General features: G+C 45.5%; 1 protein-coding gene across 2 annotated transcripts in view; it reads left to right on the forward strand.

The window, feature by feature from the left end:
* PAK1 (p21 (RAC1) activated kinase 1) overlaps positions 1 to 17,534 on the forward strand; it is a 98,331-nt gene that overhangs the window by 12,801 nt on the left and 67,996 nt on the right. The window contains exon 2 of one of the 2 annotated variants that reach the window (XM_083736837.1): positions 8,157 to 8,218. The exons of the other annotated variant lie outside the window; for it this stretch is intronic. The gene's annotated coding sequence lies outside the window, so the exon portion shown is untranslated. The remainder of the gene's footprint in view (positions 1 to 8,156; positions 8,219 to 17,534) is intronic. 2 annotated transcript variants of the gene reach the window in all.

Consider the following 17,534-nt stretch of genomic DNA (forward strand, 5'->3'; position numbering starts at 1 on the left):
ATTCCTGTCTTCACATTCCTTAATTTTAGTATTGCCTTTAAATACAATATTTCTATCCTCATTTACTTTCTTACAATATTCCTTATATTTTCACAAAGCTTCTTTAAAACACACTAGCGTTGTATATTCCTCACATACAGTTTTCAAGTACTCTGTAAATTTTCCCCAGTCCTCAAAAAACTTGTGGTCCTTTTGGAATCTGATTTTTCCAGTTAGTTTATCCAGTTCTGCATAATCTGTTAATTTTGTTCTCCATTCTTCCAAGGTCGGTACTTCTTCTTGTTTCCATTTTTGAGCCATCAATATTCTTGCTGCTGTTATTGTGTATTGAAAAAGTTTACAGTCCCTCTTATTTATATCCATTCTTGTTATTCCCAGCAAAAAGGTTTCTGGTTTCTTAACAAAGCTATATTTCAGCATTTTCATTATATATCGTCTCCCAGAACCCCTTTACTTTCTTACAGTCCCACCACATATGCATAAATGTACCTTCTTTCTCTTTACATTTCCAGCATTTGTTACAAGTTTTGTACATTTTTGCTAATTTTACTGGTGTCATATACCACCTATATACCATTTTCATAACATTTTCTTTTAATGTAATACATGCTGTAAACTTCAAATTTTCATTCCATATTTTATACCAATCTTCCATCTCTATGTTATATCCTAAGTCTCTGGCCCATTGAACTTTACCTAATAACTCTCAGCACCCATAACAAACTGCACAGTGTTCGAAATTTGCACCTGGCAAATGCTGGCCACATGACCCGGAAGCTGTATGCCGACTCCCTCAGCCAGTAAAAGGAGATGAACACTGCAACCTCAGAGTCAGCCATGACTGGAACTAATGGTCAGGGTTCCCTTTACCTTTACTTTATAGAAATGAAATGTATAATTATTATTATTATTATTATTATTATTATTATTATTCACCTAGCCATTTCATTGTGGCCACTGTAACCCAGGTTCAAGATGCCATTTGGCAATTAGCCAATTAGCGGCGGGAAGGTAAACGGCGTTTCTGTGTGCGGCGCTGGTGCTGGCTCACCAGATGCTGCTTCGTCATGCTGGCCAGGTGACCCGGAAGTGTCTTCGGACAGCGCCGGCTCCCGGCCTCTTGAGTGAGATGAGCGCGCAACCCTAGAGTCGGTCACGACTGGCCTGACGCGCAGGGGTACCTTTACCTATTAGTGTTTCTAACACTGCATCCTAGCCAGTAACCATTCATAGGGTTGTTCATGAATTTGGGTGGTTCCATTTTAGCAACACAGAAAGGCTGCCAGACCATTGAACTATATCTGGTTCAGTTCTGTTCACAGTGTTTAGCAACAACTCTTGGGACCGGCCCTATCGTTCGACAGAGTTAGGCAGCAGCTTTTGGGCATGAAGACTGAAAGCTAGCAAATTGTTAGGCTGGGGAGGGTGGGGGGCTTCAAAAGCTGGCAACAGCCGGCCTTTCACATATTTATAAAACTAATTCATTAAGACAATTAAGATACCTTTTTTTTTAAAAAAACAAACATATAAATTCCAAACTCCTTTTTCATGTGTGTGCAGAGGGGAATAATTTTACACGTTGCGACCTGGAAAGTGATATATCAGGGCAGTGGAAACACCCATTTCCTCCTCAGACCACAAAAGAGATTTAACTCTTGGTGACAGTTCAAATTTCCTGACACTCGAGACATTCCCTTGCAATGGACCACTGACGCCAAGTGGGTTTGGGTTGGCTAGGTTTTTCAAACCGCAAGACTTCGAGAGACTTCAGCAAGAGTCTGGCTTCGTCTCTCTGCTGTGCCAGTGGAGCATCGCAGATAAAAGCCAGTGCGAGATGATTGAGGGTTTGGGGGACGAATGGGGATACAGAAAGAGGGAAAAACGAGATTCTGTCTTCTTCTTTTGCTTGATAAAGGCCTAGAACAATTGCCTTAAAGTTGCTTTGCTTGCAGTTGCATGGATAAGGGAGGCTTTACTGAAAGCGATATTCTTTTCCTGCACTGCTAATTAATTTTGTACACATTGCAAGCCCTGCCTTTGCCCTTGCAGTCACTATATGCAGGGGCGCCGACTTATAAAAAATATTGGGGGGGCGGGGGCCCATACCGACTTATAAAAAATATTGGGGGGGCCCAAGACCTCCAAACCGCTGCTGCTGGGGGAACGAAAGGGGCGAGCCCCGGGCTGCCCCGACCTTAAGTGAACCTGTGAGGGCCCGCCCTTTGCGGCAGCCGATTGGCTGCCGCCGTGGGCGGTGAATATTAATGAGCTAGGGGGAATCCCCGCTTCTCGCGGGGCTGACGCCAGCCCCGCGAGATTGTTGATGGGTCGAGAGCCCGCAACCCCACCCTCTCTCTAGATCGGGAGTGGCTTTGTTTTAACTCATTACTGAATGTATTTTAAAAGGTAACTATCGTCAAACAAGGAAAATAAAAAATACCAACATAATTTTGTGATTTTACAAAGCATAATATAACTAATAATTTTCTTAAATTATTGGGGGGGCAGAACCCCCCCAAACGAATTTTTGAGGGGGCTCAGGCCCCCTCAGGCCCCATGGAGTCGGCACCTATGACTATATTACATGAGAATTGGCAGTCAAGCTTGGCAGGAAGAAGATGCAGGGAACTTTCAGATCTGCCTCTGAGGTGTCGTTCCCTTAAGGCAGGGGTAGGCGGAGTGTTTTCTGCCTTGGGTGGTCTCCTCCCCACAACAACTAGAATCCCCGCGGTTCACCAATGTGTGTTAACGTAGGAAACTGCCTTATGCCAAGTCAGATCACTGGTCCATCTAGATTACCGTATTTTTCGCTCTATAGGACGCACCGGACCATAGGACGTACCAGACCATAGGAGGGGGAGAACAGGGTTTTTTCCTTCTTGTTCTCCCCCTCTAAAACAAGGTGCATTCAAGGTGCATTCACCCAAAGCCTCCGGAGCGCAGCTATCCTTAGCGCAGCTACCTTGGAAGCCTGGAGAGCGAGAGGGGTCGGTGCGCACTGACCCCTCTCACTCTCCAGGCTTCAGTGAAGGCAACCCGAAGCCTCTGGAGCATGGGGGGAGTTCCCGCTGGGCTCCGGAGGCTTCAGGTTCCTTTCGACCTGCTCTTTGGGGCTGGTGGGGGGAAGCGCTGCTTTTCCCCACCGCCAGCCCCAAAGAGCAGGTCGGGGAACAGCGCAGCCATCCCCAAGCTAGAAGAGCAAGACGGAATGCTTCGTCTCGCTGTTCTGGCTTAGGAACAGCCTTTAGCCTCTGCAGGGCAGCGGGGTGAAGCCCTGCAGAGGCTTTTTGCGCGCAGCTATCCCCAAGCTAGAACACTGAGACGGAGTGCTCCGCAGCGCTCTGTCTCCCTGTTCTGGCTTTGGGCTTAGCCGCGCAGCCTGCATTCGCTCTATAGGACGCACACAAATTTCCCCTTAATTTTTGGAGGGGGAAAAGTGCATCCTATAGAGCGAAAAATACAGTAGTTCTGTCTACACTGACTGTCAGCAGCTGTCCAGGACTTCAAGCCGGATTCTCCCAATCCTAACTGGAGATCCTGAGGATTGAATCTGGGACCTTGCAAGGCAGACACTGCCACTGATCTATAGCCCATCCCCATAAATTTATTTCTTAGATTAGTTTGAAATCTCATAAGAGGTAAGGCAGTCTTCCCGCAAACCTCCAGAAGTTGGACTACAACTCCCTTCATCCCTGACCATTTGACCATGTTGGTGTTGGGCTGATAGTAGTTTTAGTCCGAAATATCTGGAGGGTCACCAAAAGCGATGTGTTTTTTCTTTCTTTCTGGAAAATGTTAAACTGTTCTCCATTTCCTGGGCGGGTGAACCAGAGCTGTAGCTGAAGTGAGGTTGCAGTTGAATCGGAATAAGCTGGCACTGCCTTTGGGAGCCTGATGGGGTACTGTTATCCCAGCAGAGGACGGGGAGAGACTCCAAGGCGGTGTTAGAAACTCAGATATAAAACCTGGGTGCCAAATGGCTCCTTAAACCAGGATTACAGTTGCCAAAATGGAATGTCTAGTTGCCATTTGGGGGACAGACAGCTCGTCAGTTGTATTTTTCTCTATGACTTTTTGCTTCCTGACATTTGTTCTGGTTGTGCAGATAAAATATCACAGATAGATAGTGCGTTTTTTAGTTTGTGAAAACAGCCCCGATACAATGATCCCCAGGCATGCACCTCCAGATGGGGGAGACGTCAGGTGTCATCCTGGCACCCGACCATCTTCACTCGGTTGCAAGTGGCTGATAGTAAAGGTAAAGGGACCCTGACCATTAGATCCAGTTGTGACCGACTCTGGGGTTGCGGCGCTCATCTCGCTTTATTGACCGAGGGAGCTGGTGTACAGCTTCCGGCTCATGTGGCCGGCATGACTAAGCCGCTTCTGGCAAACCAGAACAGCGCACGGAAATGCTGTTTACCTTCCCGCCAGAGCGGTACCTATTTATCTGCTTGCATTTTGACTTGCTTTCGAACTGCTAGGTGGGCAGGAGCAGGGACCGAGCAACGGGAGCTCACCCCGTCGCGGGGATTCGAACCGCCAACTTTCTGATTGGCAAGTCCTAGGCTCTGTGGTTTAACCCACAGCGCCACCCAAGTCCCAAGTCAGGTGCAAAATGCTCCTGGTGCCTGATGAATTTCAAACACTGCTGCGAGGTGTAAATAATAGCCTTGCTTAGCTCCTTCCTTTCCTGGTCATCTGCTGGGTTGCAGTGGTGAAGGTGGTGAAGGTCCTGTGTGAGTGTCTGGAGGCGGTTGGAGGATGGATGGCGGCCAACAGATTGAGGTTGAATCCTGACAAGACAGAAGTACAGTGGTACCTCGGGTTACATACGCTTCAGGTTACAGACTCCACTAACCCAGAAATAGTACCTCGGGTTAAGAACTTTGCTTCAGGATGAGAACAGAAATCGTGCTCCAGCGGTGCGGCGGCAGCAGGAGGCCCCATTAGCTAAAGTGGTGCTTCAGGGTAAGAACAGTTTCAGGTTAAGAACTGACCTCCGGAATGAATTAAGTACGTAACCAGAGGTACCACTATACTATTTTGGGGGGACAGGGGGATGGTGGGTGTGGGGGACTCCCTGGTCCTGAATGGGGTAACTGTGCCCCTGAAGGACCAGGTGCGCAGCCTGGGAGTCATTCTGGATTCACAGCTGTCCATGAAGGCACAGGTCAATTCTGTGTCCAGGGTGGCTGTTTACCAGCTCCATCTGGTACGCAGGATGAGACCCTCCCTTCCCGCGGACTGTCTCGCCAAAGTGGCGCATGCTCTAGTTATCTCCCGCTTGGAGTACTGCAAGGCGCTCTACGTGGGGCTACCTTTGAAGGTGACCCGGAAACCGCAATTAATGCAGAATGCGGCAGCTAGACTGGTGACTGGGGGTGGATGCCGGGACCACATAACACCGGTCCTGAGAGATTTACATTGGCTCCCAGTATGTTTCTGAGCACAATTCAAAGTGTTGGTGCTGCCCTTGAAAGCCCTAAATGGCCTCGGTCCTGTATACCTGAAGGAGCGTCTCCACTCCCATCGTTCTGCCCGGACACTGAGGTCCAGCGCCGAGGGCCTGCTGGTGGTTCCCTCATTGCGAGAAGTGAGGTTACAGGGAACCAGACAGAGGGCCTTCTTGGTAGTGGCGCCCACCCTGCGGAACGCCCTCCCTTCAAATGTGAAGGAAATAAGCAAATATCTTTAAAAGACATCTGAAGACAGCCCTGTTTAGGGAAGTTTTTAATATTTAATGCTGTATTGTTTTTAACGCTTGATTGGAAGCTGCCCAGAATGGCTGGGGAAACTCAGCCAGATGGCGGGGTATAAATAATAAATTGTTGTTGTTGTTGTAGTTGTTGTTGTTGTTATTATTGTTACCAAGCTGCCCTGCCTGGGGCTGAGGGTACTTGGAAGAGGCGCCAGATTCGGAAAGGGAGACCATTGCTACAGTGGCTCTGTGTTGCATCTGGCACACTGAGATGCGTGGAGTCCGAAAACTGGCAACTTTTGAAGCCTGATACTGCATAAACATATATATGGAAATAACTACAGTGGTACCTCGCAAGACGAAAAACGCGCAAGACGAAAGAGTTTTCCGTTTTTTGAGTCGTTCCGCAAGACGAATTTCCCTATGGGCTTGCTTCGCAAGACGAAACGTCTTGCGAGTTCTTGCGAGTTTGTTTCCTTTTTCTTAAAGACGCTAAGCCGCTAATAGCCGTGTTTTGCAAGACGAAAAAACCGCAAGATGAAGAGACTCGCGGAACGGATTAATTTCGTCTTGCGAGGCACCACTGTATTCATTCGTAAAATGCTGCAGTCCTGGGTGAGTTGATCTGAGGGCAAGTCTTGCTGATGTCGATGGGGTCCACCTCTGAGCGAAACACTCCTGTTTTTCCTGGTTTGTTTTACATACGGCCTTTTCACGGACGGGATATTTTAATCCAAATGTGGATGAAGAGCATAGGAGAACTCGTATTGTACATTCCGGGGATACCATCTCCCACCGCTCCCTCTCATTCCCACTCTCCTGTTTTTGATTCATAATGAATTGAACCTCCAAGCATCTCAAAGGGAAATTTTATCGCTGACCTTGAGTCGTATCAAGTTAGCGTTTCATCTGCTTATTCCTTTGCCTCCTGGTGAGTTAGGCTTGTGATGATGAGACACATTTAACAGCGCCGTGCTTGTGGTTTGCTATGGCTGCTCTGGGCTAGGAGAGAGTGCTAATGCTTATTTTTTTAAAGAAGCAGGTTTTAAAAAGGTTTTGTTTTTGGTCTATTAAAACAGAATGGCTTTTCCACAAGACTGGAAACAAAACCTGGATTTATGTCGCTAGTCGAAATCTCTGGATGGCTGCAATCGTATTGTACTCTCAGAAGTAAGCCCTACTGCTTTTGGTTGGCCTTCATTCTAACGTAGAATAATAGAAATGTAGGGTTGAAAGGGGAGCCAAGGGTCATCTAGACCAACCCCCCGCAATGTGGGAATCACAGCTAAAGAACACCCGGACAGGAAGCCACCCAACCTCTGTTTGGAAACCTCCAATGTAGGAGCGTCCACCATCTTCCATTTTCAACTCTGCATTCTAGTTGATTACCATATTTTTCCGCTCTATAGGACGCACTTTTCCCCCTCCAAAAATTAAGGGGAAATGTGTGTGCATCCTATGGAGTGAATGCAGGCTCCTTGGCTTCAGCCATAGCAACGCGAAGCCACCGAAGCCCAGAGGGAGCGCTCTTTCCGCGCTCCGAAGGCTTCGCATTGCTTTTGCGGAAGCCTGGAGAGCGAGAGGGGTCAGTGCGCACCGACCCCTCTCGCTCTCCAGGCTTCAGGGATAGCCGCCTGAAGCCTTTGGAGTGCAACGGGAACTTCCCCCCACCGCCAGCCCTACAAGCTCGGGGGGCAGTGGGAAGGCTGCGCAGCCTTTCCGCTGTTTCCCGACCTGTTCTTTGGGGCTGGCGGTGGGGGGAAGCAGTGCTCCCCCCTGCCAGCCCCAAAGAGCAGGTCGAAAGGAACCCAAAGCCTCCAGAGCCCAGCGGGAACTCCCGCTGCGCTCTGGAGGCTTCGGGTGAACGCACCTTGAACGCACAGAACACACCTTGTTTTAGAGGGGGAGAACAAGAAAAAAAATTCTCCCCCTCTCTGTGCAGCGCCCCTTCAGCGAAGCGGGAGCAGAAATTGAAGGGGCTCTGTTTCTCCTGCTGCTTTGCAGAAGGGGCGCTGAGCAGAGAGGGGGAGATATATTTTTTTCTTGTTCTCCCCCTCTAAAACGATGTGTGTCCTATGGTTGGGTGCGTCCTATAGAGCGAAAAATAGGGTAACCTGCTGATCCAATGCTTAGGCCGTAATAATACAGTGGTGCCTCGCAAGACGAAATTAATTCGTTCCGCAAGTCTCTTCGTCTTGCGGTTTTTTCGGCTTGCGAAGCACCCCTATTAGCAGATTAGCGCAATTAGCGGCTTAGCAGCTATTAGCGGCTTAGAAAAAGGGGGGGAAAGGGAAAAAACTCGCAAGACATTTTCGTCTTGCGAAGCAAGCCCATAGGGAAATTCGTCTTGCGAAGCACCTCAAAAGACGGAAAACCCTTTCGTCTAGCGAGTTTTTCGTCTTGCGAGGCATTCGTCTTGCGGGGCACCACTGTAAATTGGTTTCCTCTGCCCCAGCTCATTTTCCTTCCAACCTTTTTGGCACGAGACACCATCTGTTTCAAGTTTCTGCAAGGACAGTAAGTTACGTGTCTTAATTATTATATTCGGCTGTGGGGGTTTGAATGTTTGATTGGGGACAGGAGGAGGGGCTTTCACAATGAAACAGCTGTGATTGGCAGAAGCTGATCTCCATTAAGCGGGTTTTTTTGTTTTTTGAAAAAAAAGGTTATTAAAAATTCCAAAGCACCTTCTTACATTATTCCTGGTTCAGTTCCCCCTCTTTTTATGAACAGTAAGATTCTCCATTTGGAGCGCTCCAAAGGCATCAGAGCAAAAGGGAGGCTGTTTTATTTATGTGCAAGCTGTTCTGTTTTCCTGGGTTTCCTTTCATAGGTGCTAGAATATTGCAAGCAGAACCAGCAACAAATGGTTTGCAGTCTGAAAGATCTGCTCTTTAGGATTCCAGCCCCCCGATAAAAATAAAATAAAAATCAGGCCCAATCAGAAGAGGTATTAGCTGTTAAACCATTCTGGGAGTTGCAGCTCTCTGAAAGAAGTGGATGTCTCCTAGCAACTATCCGCACTCTTAAACTACATTTTCCAGGACTCTTTGGGGGAAGCGATGGCTGTTAAGGTTGTATCATAGTGCTTCCAGTTGTGCAGGTAAAATATAACTGATATAGAATCTTACGATTTGGAAGGGACTGTCAGGAGTTAAGCCTACACTCGAGTAGAACCCTGGTAGAAACGCATACCCGACTGGCATGTTCCCTCCCTCCTGGTCGATCGTTCGGGAGCTTCAAAAGCTTTCTTCTGCCTGAACATCACAGCTACCGATGTCAACAGACATCGGCACACTTAGGGATCCGCAGAGTCTTCCCAGTTGCGTAACAGACCTCAGCAACTCAGCATTTTGGCTAATCTACTTTATTTACATATAAACACACACGGAGCACTGCAACATGGCTCCCTCTCTCTCTAGCATCAGACAGCAAAGAGAAAAAGAACAAAGGACAATAGTCCCACTACACGGAACACAGTAATGCAAACATCCTGTCTTTGTCACTTCCCACTCTGTGGAGTCAAAACATACACTGTCATGTGAAAGACAAAGCTCCCATGACTGCAATCACGGATCAGGAATTCTAACAGGGACCCCGAGGGTCATCTAGTTTAACCCCTCTGCAATGCAGGAATCTCAGCTAAAGTATCCAGGACAGATGCCTGTCCAACCTCTGCCAAAAAGCTTCTAAAGAAGGAGAGTCCACCATCTCTTGTGGGAGTCTGTTCCACTGCTAAACGGCTCTTATTGTTAGAAGGTTTTTTCGAATGTTCAGTTGGAATCTCCTTTCGTGTAACTTGAAGCCATGGGTTCGAGTCCTACCCTCCAGAGAAGGAGAAAACAAGCATGCTCCCTATTCCATGTGACAGCCCTTGAGATAGCTGAATATGGCTATCATATCTCCTCTTAGTCTCCTCTTTTCCAGGCTTGATACAGGTGAAACTCGAAAAATTAGAATATCGTGGAAAAGATCATTTATTTCAGTAATTCAACTGTCAGGTCAGCAGCCTTCCCCATGATTGTTCTTCCTACTGAACCAGACTGAGAGACCATTTCAAGGCTCAGGAACCCATTGCAGGTGTTCTAGATTGAATAGCTACTGCACCTTCTCACAATATTCTAATTTTCTGAGATTGTTAATTTGGGGTTTTCATCAGCTGTATGCCATGATCATCACAATTATAACAAACAAAGGCTTGACATATCTCGCTTTGCATGTCACGAGTCTATCTCATATATTAGTTTCACCTTTTAAGTTGAATTACTGAAAGAAACGAACTTTTCCACGATATTCTAATTTTTCGAGTTTCACTTGCATACCCACTCCTTCAAGCGCTCTTCGTAAGGCTTTGTTTCCAGAATTCGGCAGGATGTGGTGGCATCAGTGTGTGAAAACAGTCAAAATCCAATGATCTCCAGGCATGCGCCTTCAGTTGGTGGAGATGCCAGCGCCATTTTGGTCGCAACAGGTGGAAACCCTGGTTAATTTCAGACACTGGAGACGGGGCCTTTTCAGTGTTGGCTCCCAACCTGTGGCATTTTCTTCCGCACAGCTGGCTCCTTCAGTTGCAAGTTGCAAAGGAAGCTGTAAAAGCTCAACCAGTTCCCCTTGCCTTTAATTTAATCTATTATACTTCTTTATTTTATTTACTGTATCGATGCTTGTTGTTTTTTGTCGGTATGCTTTGAATTGCACTGGATGTGTTCTGTTCTGTTGACATTTGAATTATGCCTTTTAATGTTCCTTTTTAAAAAAACACACACACGAAATGGTACACTTGTTTAATTTAGTGGCTTTGGGAAGGCTGTCGTTTTGAAAGGCAGCTCGGAAACATCCAAAATGGAATAAATGAAAGGAAGTAAGATGAAGAGCTGGTCTAATCCATCCGCTCTCTCCTTACGAGGCTGAGTCACTTAGCACAGAGCAAAGCCAAAAATCAAAAAGTGCTTTATGCTTTAAAAACAAAGCCCTACCTAGCTTTGTGCTGCTTGCTTTGATAGCCAGGCCACCTCCTGGGACTCGTGTCAAAGGTCTTTTCCCAGCACCTGCAACCTGGGAAAATACGAATTCTGCAAGGGCCTTTAGGACTGTTCCTCCACTGAACTGTTAGAATTCCTGCTCCATGATTGCAGTCATGGGATTTTTGTCTATTTGAGGGTTCTGGGCGGATATTTGCACCCCGGCACCACATCTGCTAAAGCCAGCCTTGACTGTATTTGCAGACTTTGACAAAGCTTAGGGTTTGCAGTGGAAATCAACAACCTTTAGAGCGTCCTCCTCCAAAAACAGCCCACGGAGGACTTGCTCGGTATCGCAGAATTGTAGAGTCGCAAGGGTCACCTCTCCCATCTATGAGACTTGTCTTATAATTTCTGTTCATATGTCTGTTCATATGTTGCTGAGGTCTGTCACGCGAGATGTGCAATCTCTGCAGATCCCTAAGTGTGCCGATGTCTGTTGGCATCGGTCGCTGTGATGTTCGGGCAGAAGAAAGCTTTTGAAGCTCCCAAACGATCGACCAGGAGGGAGAGAACAAGCCAGTTGGGCATGCGTCTCTGCCAGGGTCCTACTCGAGTGTAGGACGAGCTCCTGACATGAAATACACCCCCTTGCAGCTCCTTTCTTCTTGGGGAGCGAAAAAAATTGGCACCCTCCCCCACCTTAGTGTAGACTGTTTTCCCCAGGATAGTTCCCTAACATTATGCTGCTTTACCCCAAAGATTATCTTTAAATTGCAAACGACTTATCTCTGATTGATGTCATCTTCCCAGCAGCCTTCAGAGATGGAGGCATGTGAATTATATATTAATTAAGAGTGAAGAAGGAGCTGTTTGCACAACCCCATTCCAGAAATCTATATTGGGAGAGGCAAATGTGCCCTAAGGGATTGCCAGGGGCAAGGTGGTGGTGGGGGGTTGGGGCGGTCGGGCAGGCAGGGGGAGGGGTCTTGCCTAGAGAATCTGTCGAGCGCTGCATTTTTTATCCCATCCAATTGTGTTCACACACCGGGGATTTCCTTTAGCGACCGTAGCTGGTGGGATAAATCTGCACTGGAACAATTTCGTAAGAAGCTGCATGTCATATCTGTGTCGAATAGGCACACAATGTATAGAAGGGGAAAAAATTAACTCAAAAGTCTTAGCAAGCTTTTCTTGGTGCAGCAAGAACAAGCCAAGCGAGGGAAACAGTGTTTGTGTCTGTGTGTTTAAAAATGCAAAGTTGCTGATTCATATAGGACTCTTCCGTCAGACCAGGGTGTTCAGGGATGAAAAATGGTGTGTTTTTGTGTGTATTTATTTCATACAGTTCATATACCACTTGGTTGTAAAAGCAGTACCTCAAAGCAGTTTACAAAAGCGATGGAGATAAAATTGTCGATAGTTTTGACCATTTCAGAACCAACTCTTACATAGAATTGCCGAGTTAGAGGGACACCTCACCAGCCACCACTGTAAGCATGTAAAGGCCTTACATTTAATAGAATCGTATTAAATCGAGGGAGACCGTTCCACTGTTGAACCATCAGAAAGTTCTTCCTAAAGCAGGGATCAGCAAACTTTTTCAGCAATGGGCTGGTCCACTCAGACCTTGTGGGGGGCTGGACTATATTTTGAAAAAAATGTCTGGATCAATTCCTATGCCCCACAAATAACCCAGAGATGCATTTTAAATAAAAGCACACATTCTGCTCATGTAAAAATACCAGGCAGGCCCTACAAATAACCCAGAGATGCATTTTAAATAAAAGCACACATTCTACTCATGTAAAAATACCAGGCAGGCCCTACAAATAACCCAGAGATGCATTTTAAATAAAAGCACACATTCTACTCATGTAAAAATACCAGGCAGGCCCTACAAATAACCCAGAGATGCATTTTAAATAAAAGCACACATTCTACTCATGTAAAAACACCAGGCAGGCCCCACAAATAACCCAGAGATGCATTTTAAATAAAAGGACACATTCTACTCATGTAAAAACACACTGATTCCTGGACCGTCTGTGGGTCAGATTGAGAAGGCGATTGGGCCAGATTCAGCCCACGCACCTTAGTTTGCCTATCCATGCTATAAATGCACAGCTTAAAAGCGTTTAATTAATAGCACAATGAATAAATGGATATAGTACAGGATAAACCATTTTTTTCAGGCAACTACTCCTCAGAAGCACATATACTGTATTTATGCACCATCAATTTAATGTGTTGATAGTTCTCAGGGTCTTATTTCCACCACCGCCCCTTGAAATCTAAATAATGCAAGCAAAGTGGCACACTGTCGAGTTGTCATGTCTCAAAACATTTCTACAAGTGTCCTGATGAAATTAATCCCCAAGTAGAGATTTGCATTTGTTTGAACAGAAAGTGCACAGCGTGCTATATAAATGTTATTTACCTTATGGACCACCTGAACCATGTCCCAGTCCAATCCCTGAGATCTCCTGAAGGAGTGCTGTTAGTTTTCCCATGTATTTCAGAGGCCAAATACATGGCTGGAAGTTGGACTTTTAGTGTTGCAGGTTTCACGTCAGGGGTGCCAACTTAAATAAAATACTGTGGGGGCTCAGGTAAGCCCCACCCTGCATAACTGATCACAAGACGCAGTGCACACACACCATTTGAATGGCGATGGCCATCAACTTTGTGGGGGTCCGGTCCCCTCAAATATTTTCTTGTGGGGACTGACGTCCCACGGCCCCTAGGAGTTGGCTCCTATGTCGCATGCTGTCGAAGACTTCTTAAATTTCCAAAGATGGTGTTAAGTGGTGGGTGAACATATTAGACGACACAGCGATTCTTCAGACAGCTCTTGTTTATTCACAGGCCAGAACAGAACTGAGCTGAAGGGTTCAGCCAACCTGCTTATATAGAGCTCCAGTACAATGCAACTGTAACAACTTTCTGTAGCTATCCAATCACTGAATGTCACTTTCAATCTCTTATTTGCATATGTGGACCTGAGTGAAAACTATCTACAGTATCCCCCTGCTGGCCCAGGGTGAGAACTTCAGTACATAACAGATGGCTCTTTAAAAACATTCTTCTTTTTTCTGCCCCCCCTTTTCTTTTCACCAATTTAATTTTAGGGCTCATTCTGCGGTCTCTTTTAGCATTCCCACATGCTGAGCGTCTACGTAGGTGAGACCCAGATTTTTCGGGTGCTACTAAAATATCTCCCTTGGTCTGGTCTCAAGGGAAAGTCAGATGAACCCCAGCTATCAAACTGAGGAATACTTGTTAGAATTACTTGTTTCGGTTTCACACCTTACTGCTTTCTTCTCACCCCTTTTTTTTGGGGGGGGGCTAATTTGCTATTGTCCAGCCTCCCCCAAAGCAGGGAGCTGTAATATTGAAGGGCCTTGCTTAGGACTGTGTATTTATTTGTATAGCAACTTGATAGTCTGCTCTTAAAATAGTCCACCTTTCCTCATAGTGTCTGCTGCCCTAATTTAAAAGCTTCCTATCCAACAAAGCCATGATTTTCTTTAAAGAAAAACCCTCAAAAATTGAGAAAGAGCTGGTTCTGATAGAGTAAATCTTAAAACTGATAAGCAACTGAGGAGATAGATGGCTAAGTTTGTGGCTGATACTTTCAGAAACAATTAGTCTTGCATATGTCATCTTCTTGTCATGACACCAGAAACATGTGGACTTTCTGTAAACTTTTGAATCGGGAGGGTATTTTGCTGCTCTGTAAATTGAATTTGACCCAGTTTTTAGCATGTGCATTTGACTACAATTTAGTTAATGGGAAAAAAGGTACTGTTTTGGTTTTATGTGCTGCATAGCTGTCAAAATTTTGACCCGTTGCTTAAGAGCATTTGAACTAAAGGAAAAGGTAAATAACTTTTATATAGCACGCTGTGCACTTTCTATTCAAACAAATGCAAATCTCTACTTGGGGATTAATTTCATCGGGACAGTTGTAGAAATGTTTTGAGACGTGACAACTCGACAGTGTGCCACTTTGCTTGCATTACTTAGATTTCAAGGGGTGGTGGTGGAAATAAAACCCTGAGAACTATTAACACATTAAATTGATGGTGCATAAATACAGTATATGTGCTTCTGGGGAGTAGTTGCCTGAAAAAAATGGTTTATCCTGTACTATATCCATTTATTCATTGTGCTATTAATTAAACGCTTTTAAGCTGTGCGTTTATAGCATGGGTAGGCAAACTAAGGCCCGGGGGCCGGATCCGGCCCCATCGCCTTCTCAATCCGCCCGCGGATGGTCCGGGAATCAGCGTGTTTTTACATGAGTAGAATGTGTCCTTTTATTTAAAATGCATCCCTGGGTTATTTGTGGGGCCTGCCTGGTGTTTTTACATGAGTAGAATGTGTGCTTTTATTTAAAATGCATCTCTGGGTTATTTGTGGGGCATAGGAATTCGTTAATTCCCCCCCTTCAAAATACAGTGGTACCTCAGGTTACATACGCTTCAGGTTACATACGCTTCAGGTTACAGACTCCGCTAACCCAGAAATAGTGCTTCAGGTTAAGAACTTTGCTTCAGGATGAGAACAGAAATTGTGCAGCAGCGGCGCGGCGGCAGCAGCAGGAGGCCCCATTAGCTAAAGTGGTGCTTCAGGTTAAGAACAGTTTCAGGTTAAGAACGGACCTCTGGAACGAATTAAGTGCTTAACCTGAGGTACCACTGTATAGTCCGGCCCCCCACAAAGTCTGAGAAACAGTGGACCGGCCCCCTGCTGAAAAAGTTTGCTGACCACTGATTTATAGTGGTGGAAGAATTTCTGCGATAAACACAAGTCTGTTCCTCTTTCTCTCCTGCGCATTATGCATCGCCCTTCGGGGTGAAATTGGCGCATTCATCCCTAGCCTGAGCAACACTCCTCTGGGCATTTGAGAAGCCCAGAGATCTGTGAACAGAGGTGTGCACCCTGATTCCTTTGCACTCCAGGCTTGCCATTTCTTTCTTTCTTTCTTTTTTAAAAAAATAATATTTATTTTTATATTTTCAAGATACAAAAACATTTAAAGCATAAACAAACAAAAACAGGAAAAGGCAAAAGAAAAAAGAAAAAAAGAGAAAAAAGTAAACAAGATTCAAAATAACTTCATTTCATTATCTTGTGTCTTAGACCTCCTCATACCTCCCCTTTTTGTATTCCAATTTAATCATTGTTTCAGCAAATTCTTCCCATATTTATATAAAAAAAGAAAGAATAATTTATCTTAACAATCTATTTCAAATTTATCAATATTACCTTTAACTTTATCTTTACTTTCAAAGCCATATACCTTTAAGTTTGGACTTTAAATTATATTTATACTTATTATCTTCGAATCTTTCTACTAAAGCCAATTATTTCCTTTCCACCACAGTCTATTATTTCACAAATGTTACTCAGAAATAGCCAAATATATATATATATATTCAATTCAATTCAATATAAGTTCAATTCTAGTTTTGTCCATTTCAACCCTTGCAGTCCTCTTCTGCGGTGATTCACTCATTCCTCAGGGCCCTCAAAAGACTAGCTGTCAAAAAATCTCCCCCCCCCCCCCGGCCAATTTTAAAGGCTGCTTTCTCTCGCCCCTTGTGTTATTAAACTTCCCTGACAGCTGGCGAGATTTGATTTGCGCTTGTGTGAGGGAGCTCCCTAATTTGTGATTTAGCTGCCTAATCCGGGGGAAACGGTTTCGGGAATCCCTGCGGCTACGATTGGGCTTTGGGGCATGATGTGAAAGCAAAGGCAGAACAGAAGCAGGCTTAGTGTCAGCGACGCTTGCTTCTGCATAAGCAGGGTGTGGGGTTGCCAACTCCCAGAGACACCCCTCCCTGCCTGCTTTTTGACTCCCCAGCCCTCCTCTGGCACCCATGCGCGCACTCATCGTGATTCCCAAGGTATCGCCACGTCAAATACAGTGGTACCTTGGTTCTCAAACTTTATTCGTTCCGGAAGTCCGTTTCAAAACCAAAGCGTTCCAAAACCCAGGCACACTTTCCCCATAGAAAGTACAGTGGTACCTCGGGTTACATACGCTTCAGGTTACAGACTCCGCTAACTCAGAAATAGTACCTCGGGTTAAGAACTTTGCTTCAGGATGAAAACATAAATTGTGCTCCGGCGGTGCGGCAGCAGTAGGAGGCCCCATTAGCTAAAGTGGTGCTTCAGATTAAGAACAGTTTCAGGTTAAGAACGGACCTCCGGAACGAATTAAGTACTTAACCCGAGGTACCACTGTAATCCGTTCCAGACTTTTAAAAACAACGCCTAAAACAGCAATTTAACATGAATTTTACTATCTAACGAGACTGTTAATCCATAAAATGAAAGCAATAAGCAATGTACTGCGGTCACACAGTCAATCAATCAGTAGCTGAACTGGGTTCCACACAGTCACAGAAACGAAACAAAAAAGCCTCAAAAGCAAAAATGCAAAATAAATAGCAAAAATAGCTCTGGTCCATGGGGTCACGAAGAGTCGGACACGACTAAACGACTAAACAACAACAACAACAAAATAGCAAAAACGGACAGACTTCAGCGTAACACTCAAAGCGGAAGTGTGGCACTTAAAACGGAGCACGTTCGGCTTCCGAAAAAGGTTTGCAAACTGGAACACTTACTTCCGGGTTTGCAGTGTTTGGATTCCAAGTTGTTCAAGTACCAAGGCATTGGACAACCAAGGTACCACAGAAACTGTTTCCACAATTTCTATGGCTTGGACTACTGCAATGTGCTCTACGTGGGGCTACCTTTGAAGGTGACTCGGAAACTACAACTAATCCAGAATGCGGCAGCTAGACTGGTGACTGGGGGCGGCCGCCGAGACCACATAACACCGGTCTTGAAAGACC

This window comes from Podarcis gaigeae (assembly GCF_964106915.1).
Source record: "Podarcis gaigeae genome assembly, chromosome: 4".
Taxonomy (NCBI): Eukaryota; Metazoa; Chordata; class Lepidosauria; order Squamata; family Lacertidae; genus Podarcis; species Podarcis gaigeae.